Below are 9,686 nucleotides of genomic sequence, written 5' to 3'. Positions count from 1 at the left end.
CCCCCCAAGCTGCCCTTGGAGGGAAGGGGGGATGACGGGCAGGACCGAAGGGTTTCGTTTGGCCGGGAAAGTTACTGAGCCCTCTGCGCTGGGGCGGCCCGCAGTGACCCGCAGGCTGTCCCCAGGGATCCCTGCAGTGACACACAGCCTGTCCCCAGGGATCCCTGCAGTGACACACAGCCTGTCCCCAGGGGTACCCGCAGTGCCACACAGCCTGTCCCCAGGGATGCTGGCAGTGACACACAGCCTGTCCCCAGGGGTGCAGCCCTGGATCCCTGCAGTGACACACAGCCTGTCCCCAGGGGTGCAGCCCCGGATCCCTGCAGTGGCACACAGCCTGTCCCCGGGGGTGTCTGCAGTGACACACAGCCTGTCCCCAGGGATCCCTGCAGTGCCACACAGCCTGTCCCCAGGGATGCTGGCAGTGACACACAGCCTGTCCCCCCGGATCCCTGCAGTGACACACAGCCTGTCCCCAGGGATCCCTGCAGTGTCACACAGCCTGTCCCCGGGGATCCCTGCAGTGACACACAGCCTGTCCCCAGGGATGCTGGCAGTGACACACAGCCTGTCCCCAGGGGTCCCGCAGTGACACACAGCCTGTCCCCCCGGATCCCTGCAGTGACACACAGCCTGTCCCCAGGGGTGCAGCCCCGGATCCCTGCAGTGACACACAGCCTGTCCCCAGGGATCCCGCAGTGACACACAGCCTGTCCCCCCGGATCCCTGCAGTGTCACACAGCCTGTCCCCAAGGGTCCCGCAGTGACACACAGCCTGTCCCCGGGGATCCCTGCAGTGACACACAGCCTGTCCCCGGGGGTGTCTGCAGTGACACATAGGTGTCCCCAGGGGTGCTGGCAGTGTCCGCACTGCTCCTCACTGCAGCAGGTGACTGCAGCAGGGTCGCCACCAAGGCGCGGTTCCTGGTAGATGAAGGCTGACGATTTTGCTGCAACTTTCTTGTGTTTCCACTTATCAGGAAGCACTTGGGACTTGATATTATTTGTATTACTCTTCATCACTTAATGACCCCTCGGGATAACTCCTTGTGTTGTTTAATGTCCCGGGTTATTCCGCTGTTGACTTCAGATACTTAACCCTTAGTGACAGAGACCCTTAGAAGCCTTCCAGGACGTGCGGGAAGGGCAGGGGGTGATTCAGCCTAAAGCCCAAACTACCCGGGCCAAGAGAAATGGGGAAAAAACCACAGATGGAGGTAGGAAGAAAATCATCCCGTTGCACACAGACTGCCCTCTGATATGCCAGGTGCCACGTAATTTTTTTCAAAGAAGCAATAATGGGGTTGAGATTGATATTGTACATCCACACATAGGAGAGGGGTTAAAATATTTCCAGATCAGCGAGTTTCTTAGTCTCCTGTTGTTCTTTCAAGAGACTGCCATGCAGCTTTATTAAGGGCACTGTTCAGATTTTTCTAGGGCAGAGTTCATGAATGAGCATTAAACATTTCCACCCTGTTCACAGTTTGGTGTATTAGTACCTGTTAAAACACCTTGCAAAGTGTCCTGGTGCTCCCTGGCAGCATCCGATGGCTGAAGCAGGATATTCCAGCTCTGAAAGCTTCCTGCTGCTGCACCGAGGATTAAATCCTTTGCAGCGTATCCCTTTCCATTTGTGGGTTTAGCTTTTCATGTCCTTTTTGTTTGGTAAATTACAGGTACTGTGTTCTGTTGATTATGAAGTATTAACATAATTACAGTAATTCTGCCCAATGATGCAATGCATGTAAACATGTAATTAGCACAGAGGGACAACACTGAGCAAAGTGATGACAACATGCAATGATACAAAATGTCTTTTTCTCCCAGTCATGTGCAATGATACAGGCTTTAGAGCTCAGTGCCTTGGTTATTTCTTTAGAAGGAGGTTTTGTTAGAATGTTTTGCTTCCTTCCCTCACACTGGAAAGAAAAGCATACAGAGAAAACACCGTATTGCTTTATTCCTCAGAGTGTTTGTATGTGCAACCCTCTGCATGCCCCCCAACCCACTGTATCTGATTTCCTTTGCAATATTCGAACTCTCTGCCTTTGATAAAACAAACAAGTGCCCAGGCAGCTCACATTACACTCTGAAACTTTTGAAACTGCCTGAAAACTGTGAACTTTTAAGATAGGGAACAGAGTGTGCTATTTTGCAGTGCCTACTACCTCTGGCTTTTATTCCCCCCCCTTTTAACTGAGAAAAAGCGGTGGCATTTAGTTCTTGGGACCCAGAAAAGTAATGGCAGCATGGGGACTTTGAAAGCCCCTCCTGTCCTCCACGCCTTCCTGATGCTGACACAGTTTTCATCCTCCCCAAGCTGCTGAGCCTTACAAGTGAGCAAAGCCCGGGCTGGTGGCTGCAGAGCCAAGGACTGTGGGTGCAGAGCCAAGGATCGTGGCTGCGGAGCAAAGCCCAGGTTAAACCTCCCCCAGTTCAAAAGTGAGGGGCAGCAGGAGATAGGGAACCTCTGCAGCGAAGGGGGCTGCTTGGTTCGCTCATTTGCATCTCAATCCCTACAATGCTCTTCCGGCTACTCACAGCTATTCCATAGTAGTGCTCTTGGCTGAGATCTGGGAACACGCTCAAAGGGTGAGGCAGCTTTTGGATGCACTGAGCTGTTTTCTGTTTGAGCTGTGAAAAGCAAACATCTTTTCAAGAGAGAACATTCTGAACAGTAATTTTTTTTTTTTTTTTTTTTTTTCATTTACAATTCAGAAAGAGCAGAACTTCACTGAAATCCTGGGAGGAAAATATTGTATAATGTCAAATGGAAACATAAATCTTCTGCAGCAAAGGCTTCACACTTCTCTGAAAAGAGAAGCCACTGAGTAACTACTCTGACCTAATGTGGCAGGACTGGAGATACAGGTTCTGGGAGCAGCTCCCTACGCTCAAACACTTGAACCCCAATAAAGCTCCACTGCCTTCCTCAAGGAGCAAATCAAAAGATGAGACTCTACAGAGTCACTTCAGATACTTCCTTCTAAATTCACTTTAAATATTTGCGTGTCACGGCTAGCAACCCAGGCACAAACAGCAGTGATTTTAAAGGACTTTTAAGGATTTTAAAGAGCAGGCGGCTGCAGAAGGAGAACCTATTGAAGGAGAGATGACTCATTTTCCTCAGTACTCAAAAGTGCAGATTTGAGGAAAGCAAAATCAAGTAGTGATTACAGATGGGCTCAAGCTCAGGTCTGGATTCAAATTTTCTTCAAAGCATGGCTGTGTTTACATTATTAGGGACAAACCCCCCTGCCAAGTTGGGACCCAGCCGGAAGGCACAGGAAGGGCGCTTTCAGATGCTGGATTTGGGGTTAAGCACATCTCAGCTGAACATTCAAAGCTGCTTTAAACAGTGTGGCAGAGCTAATCTGTTGAAAGGTCTCACTCAGCCTTGCTGTCCCCAAGGGAATATTACATGGGAGAACTGGGAACTCCTCGAGAGCTGCTCTGGTCACTGCCCAGCCATGTGCTGGATTCACGACGTGTCCCTGTTTTGCAATTTCCAAGCAGCCCCCTCTCAGCTGATTTATTGTCACGCTACTCAGTTTGCAGGAGGGGAATCAGGTCCTGTGGTTACAGAGCAGACCCAAGGGCTGGTGCCTGGTGTGCAGCCCCTCGCTGCCTGCCAGCAAGGGAAATCTGAAACTTTGAAGGAGGAGGGGGAAGGAGGAGAAGCAGGGTATTTTCTGGAAAGGCAAAGCCATAGCTAAATAGCATGCATGGCAAAGCAGGAGGGAAAGAGAGTGGTCTAAGAATTCAAACAAGCCACAGAGAGGACAATAGACAATGAATACAGGAGCAATAGGAAATAAATAGAATTTGTAAGGTAAATCCAGTGGACAGACAGGAGTGAGCAGAGTAACAAAACAGGGAGAGGTTCAGCAGCTGAATGGACAGTGGGAAACCTTTGTGTGTGGTGAGGGGGGACCGTGTCACTTGCTCTCATGAAATTAAAATCAGTAAAGAAAATACACTCATCCATAATTGCACCCTCCTGCTCATTCCTGCATACTTCTTTAGCACTAATATCCGAGCACAGTTCCTACTATGCCTAAACCACTACTCACATCTCACTTTCCTTGTTTTGTTTCGAAGGAAAAAGTTTTGGCCTTTGGAATGCAACCGAAAACAAGGGACATTTAAAGAAAAATAAGTAAATCTTTCCTAAAAGAAGCTGGTGCTAAGGCATGTCTGAAATCCAGCTGCAGAACAGCAGTATTTCTGATGAAACCGTGTTAATTTAAAGATTTTTAAGAGTGAGGCAGCATTAAAGAAGAGTTGGAGGAGGGGGTGGGGAGCAGAGCTGCCCCTCTGCCTTGGACACACACAGGCAGCTCTGACACAAACAGCTCCCACTGAACTGGCAGCTCCTGCTGCATGCACAATCCAGCTTCCGCCTCTGGATGTTTGCATTGGGATCCCAACCAGATCCCACCCAAATCAATAGATTTTTCCACAAGGCACGAAAGAGAGACTGAGGTACTTTATTGTCAGATACCTACTTAATTATTGTCAGGTACTTCATTGTCAGATAAACAGAAAAACCTTGGGAATGGCAAAAAAAAAAATTATTTGGACAGGCAACTTATAAGATGCAACAGCAAAATAAATTATTAAAAAAAAAAAAAAGGCAGAGATGCCCAGACTTGTGGTGTGGCCAAACCAGTAGGTGTACCTAGAGTTGCACCTATCAGCCCTCTCTGCACAGCACTGAAGCACTGCAGGCAGGGAGCTTCACCTCCCAAGAATACTTCAACTTTTGAGGCAAATCAGTAGGGTGGCCAATGTGTAACTTCTATTTTTTAATATAATAATACATTTCCCTTTCTCTTCAAGGTCTTTATTTTGATCTCCCGGGTATGAAGCAGGGTAAGACACGGGACTCACACCAGCCTTTGAGCAGGGAGGTCAGGTGTGCTGTCCTGCCCTGTCCCCCAGGGCAAAGCCCCTCTGCAAGGTGGGGTAACTCAACCCAGCCCAGCCCAGCCCATCCCTGCTGTCCATGCTGGCTGCAGAGCAAGGCTCCACTCCTGGCTACACTACTCCTCATTTAAGTACCTCAGCCAGGTAAAATACCTCCACTGAGGAGCCTGAACAAGGCATATTTTTGGCCAAGAGGTCTAAGGTGGAGTAAAGATTAAACCTACGCTTTGTGATAGTGCTAAACCCACGGCTTTGCAATATTAAGGAGCAGCCTCCCAAACCACACAGCTTGGTTTGGATCGAGCCATGGGCCACAGCATCATGGCAGCGATGTTTTGGTGCTTTTCTCTCACCATTGCCCTGCTCCCAACACCTTGAACTGTTAAGCAACCCAGCCTGGAGAATGCAGACTGGAATTTGCATTTCACTCTTTGCACATCAAACTCAAAAACAATGAAGGGAATGATGTCTGGTCCCAAGCAGCCTATTGAGAGGATCAAAAAGGTAACACAAAGAACAAAAGATGGCTAAGAAACAGCTCATTCCCACCCCACACAGCAAGGCTGTCTCAGGACTGGGGACCCAGGCAGAGGATTTAGTGGCAAAGCTCAGAGACTCCTCTGGGGTGTAGGCAGTAACTCCTGCTTGCATGCCTGAGTCTGGATACAGCTGAAGTCAAAACCAAAAACATCTGAAGAGCCTCAGCATATTGTTATTTTGGGGATAGTCCTGTGCATTTCATCCACAAGAATTAGTGTTTTCTTTTCATTTCACAATAACCTAGGTATTTAAAATGTCTGCCAAGAAGTACTCAGAAAACAGCATTTAGTCTGAGGACTCTTCAAGAGGACCAGTTGTTTATTTGTACCACTTACTGAACATTAATTTCCTGTTTTAGAAAACATAATTTATGCCACTGGTGAAGCTGATATTAATCATGATGCGTATCTCTTGGCTGGCTTAATTTTTCATTTTCTTCAGCTCCTCCAGCCTGTCTCCACTCTGCAACCTGTAGGCTCAGCCTGTGCAAGCAGTTCTTCCAAAGTATTCAGCAATTTCCAGTACATGGAGGGAGAATGTGACAGCAGAGGACACAGGTCCAAATCCATTAGCAGTCACTTCTCTTAATAAAAACAAAGCTAAAAAGAAAATTTGTAACACTGATCTGAAAACAAGAATATATTTTCCTTTCTGCATCTGAATTTGGACAAAACTGGTGCAAGTTACACTAAACAAATCCAGCCCCTGCCAGGATAAACAAACATTTGCAGTGTTGCTTGCTACATGCCTATCAAGAAATAGACACTGACATGCATTTTAATGCAACTCTCCTACAAATTGTGAAAAAATAATTGTGCACTGTGTGTTCATTGCTAGGTTACCAGAAGGAGAGAGGATATTTTTGCAGACATGATGAAGTAACAAGGTAAATAATTCAACTTAATAATTTTCAAATTTCACACTTAATTTTCAATAGCCTGTCTTTTCAGAGACCAGATCAACCTCACATCTGATGACAGGGATTTTTTTGATGACAGGGATGACCAGCTCCCATGAGGCAGATTTGGTCCATGGAGTAGTTTTTGCAAGCAAAATTTCATCCCTAAATTCAATAACAGTTTTTGTAGGAAAAGGGCAGCAAGTTTTTTCCAGTTGTTATTAAAAGCACAAACATTTTTATTCTTTCTTAAATTCAATCACTCACTAAATGAGTGATGTCTTACCAAATATTGCAGCATTAACAGAGAAAAAAGGCAAAGAGCTCTGTGTAGATACCCTGTCTGTCTGTCTGTCTGTCTGCACATTGATCCTGTCAGCAGCATTCGGAGAGGAACAGCACTAACTCTGGTTAAAGCAGATCAGGGATTGTGTAACTAATCCATAAATTCTGACATTATTACATATTTGCTTAAGGAAAAACAATGGCTCTGACGATGAAATGAGATCTGTGCTGCTCCACAAAGCAGGGTCCTTTGTGCTGCTTTGTGGCAGTATTTGCAGGGCAGATGTATCTGCAGGGGATAAAGGACCCTGCTTCACCCCTCTCTTTTAGTACCAGAAGCAAGAAAACTCCTCAAAAGAACCCCAGAGCTCAAATGAGACAGTCTTAATTTTGCAAACTCTGCTGAAAGTGATTCTAATTTATTTCCTTTTTCTTTGGTTTAAAGCATGTGTTGACTATCATGGCTTTATTAGGTCAGATTACACTTTCATTTAGGTGCCAACAAATCTGACCAGAAATGCTCTCCTGATTAAGTAGTGGACTGAGGAAAAGGAAAGTTAGGTTCTCTGTCAGTCCTCTCTCAGTTCCCTTCATGATCTTCTGAAAATGATTTGCCTATATTATGATGCTGAATTTAGTTGATGAGGAACTCTGAAAATTCATTGACACAAATTCATGGTACCCTGCCAATTTATTGTTGTGAGATCAATGGCAAAAACAAAACATGAAAACCTAAAGGTGTGATAAGAGGCCTTGTTGAAGCTAAAAAATCTTAATTTGAAAAGTCTCAAGGACAATGACAAGCCATGAGATCTAAAATGATCTAACAAAACTAACAGTAATGACTAGCAAATCAGGAAGTGCTTTTACTCAGAAACACCATCTTGCCAGAATAGATTCTAATATTTTTAGAAGATGCCATGGTCATCCAAATTCCTTTTTTTAAATGCTTTTTAAAGAAGTCCTTGAAGCAGTACCTCAGTATCAAATCTGGATTCTGCTGTCTTGGTCATGTATTTGTCTATGTATCTTCTGCTTTCTCATGCAGAATTCTGATTGAAAATCCAATTGAAACCATTCAAGAGTGAAATGACCAGTGGAAGACTTTGAAGGAAAGGGAATCCTCCCTACTGTTGAATCTTATGCTCCCAAGAACTGGAAGAGGTCTCTTGTAACAAATCAGATTTTTCTCATCCTCCCTCATGCTGACAACTCTGATTGGGCCTCATGTGGACCCAAATGCTCGAATGGACATGAAAATCTGACAGTCTGTACTTCTCTGACACAACTTGTATCACACTACCTGACATGTGAGCCAAGCAGATTCCTGGAGATCTTATTCATATTTAGATCAGATTCTGGTTTTAAATTCTCATTCATTTAGACTGAAAGAATGAGATTATTTTCTTCCATACTGGATGACATAGCTCTTTCCCATTTATAGCCACATTAAAAAATATATATATTAAAAAAAATAAATTAGCACTAATCCAAATGGTTGATGATCTATCTATCTCTAGTTCTGTTTCATTTCATGCCTCTCTCACTTCACAGCACTTCAACCTTTTTGAATTGCCCTCTGTGATATCCACTCCTCCTTGTTGACCATTGCTCACTCATTCATTGCTTGTTGGATCAGCTGGGCACTTGCACAATCAAGGCTTTGTTGTGCTTTCAGACAGGCTGCAGGTCACAATATTGAAGCAGCACAAGGACTGTTTCCTCTCCTGGTATTCTTCTTCCCTGTTTTTTAGGAAGGCACTATCCTAAACACATGAAAAATAATATAAAGTAATTATGGAAGTAAATACTGCAATAGCTCTCATCTAATTTGCTACACAATGTCTGTTTTCCCCTTCATCATAAAAGAGTGAAATATTCAAAAGTCTGAAGAGTTTTTGTAAGCTGGTCAACTGAGAAACAAGAATTTCCTTCTTCAAAAAGTGCAGCAGAGCTCAGGTTTATTTAATAAATCAGTGGATGATAGCTGGTGATACACAGTAAATGGAGACACTCAAAGAGCTGCTCTCTCCACCAGTTAATTGGACCAAACAAAATGGAATGGACTTTTCTAACTAATAAGCACTGACAATAATGAACAGCAACTGCAGGGATGGTGGGAATATAAAGGAATGCACATACCAAGGCTCTGCAACAGGATGAAATGTCAAAGTTCAAGTTTACGTGCATAATAACCACAATGCTCACATGGGCTGTCAGCTGCATAAATAATCTGAGAACCCAAGAATGAGAACACTGACAAACACAACTTTCTACAGTTGGAGGATTTAAAACAAAAGGAAACTTCCCATTTGCATATAGAGATATCCCAGGATTCAAATACCTGCAGGGTTTGCTTCTAGGCCAGTGCTCTCAGTGGAGCTGGACACTTGGCTATCCTCGAGCTCTGGCTTGACAGGCACAGCACTGGGCTGAGCACATGCAGCAATGTTAGCAAAAAGGTATTTTTAGTTGTTTTCACTTGAAGTCAAAATGAGGATCTTGGCTTCCCATCTGGTGAAATTAAATTTCTTTATCTTGTGGTAAAAAAAAAAATAAAAGTAGAACTTTATTTGGGAAGGGAAAGTTTAGGTGGAAGTTAAGTATCTGGGTTTATTATGGAAAGAAGAAGAAGCAGATGAGTAACGATTTTGTCACAGGGAGGGAGATGCTGAGTCTTTTGTCCACGGTGGTTTATTGCAGGCTCTAATGGCATCAGGATGACATTACTGGGGAGCCTGTACACAATGAAATAATTTACTGTCATCTCTTATATCCTTCTAGCACAGCAATATAGTCTCCATAGACCTGCTCCTAAAACAGTTTTGATAGCCAAATTCTATCTGTAATGCCACAGATGTCATAACCTCACCCAAAAAAACCTCTCAACTTGACACAATTGTCAGTTTATTCACACAAAATTATTGTGACCTTTGAAATATCATTGTACAGACAGATTTGCTGAAGTCCTTTGCTTTCTCTCCCACTGGTGGCAGCCCCCACCAGTTCCTAACGCTGCACAAAGTTCCCC

Source organism: Poecile atricapillus, chromosome 17 (assembly GCF_030490865.1).
Source record: "Poecile atricapillus isolate bPoeAtr1 chromosome 17, bPoeAtr1.hap1, whole genome shotgun sequence".
Classification (NCBI taxonomy): Eukaryota; Metazoa; Chordata; class Aves; order Passeriformes; family Paridae; genus Poecile; species Poecile atricapillus.
This window is presented reverse-complemented; position numbering follows the sequence as displayed.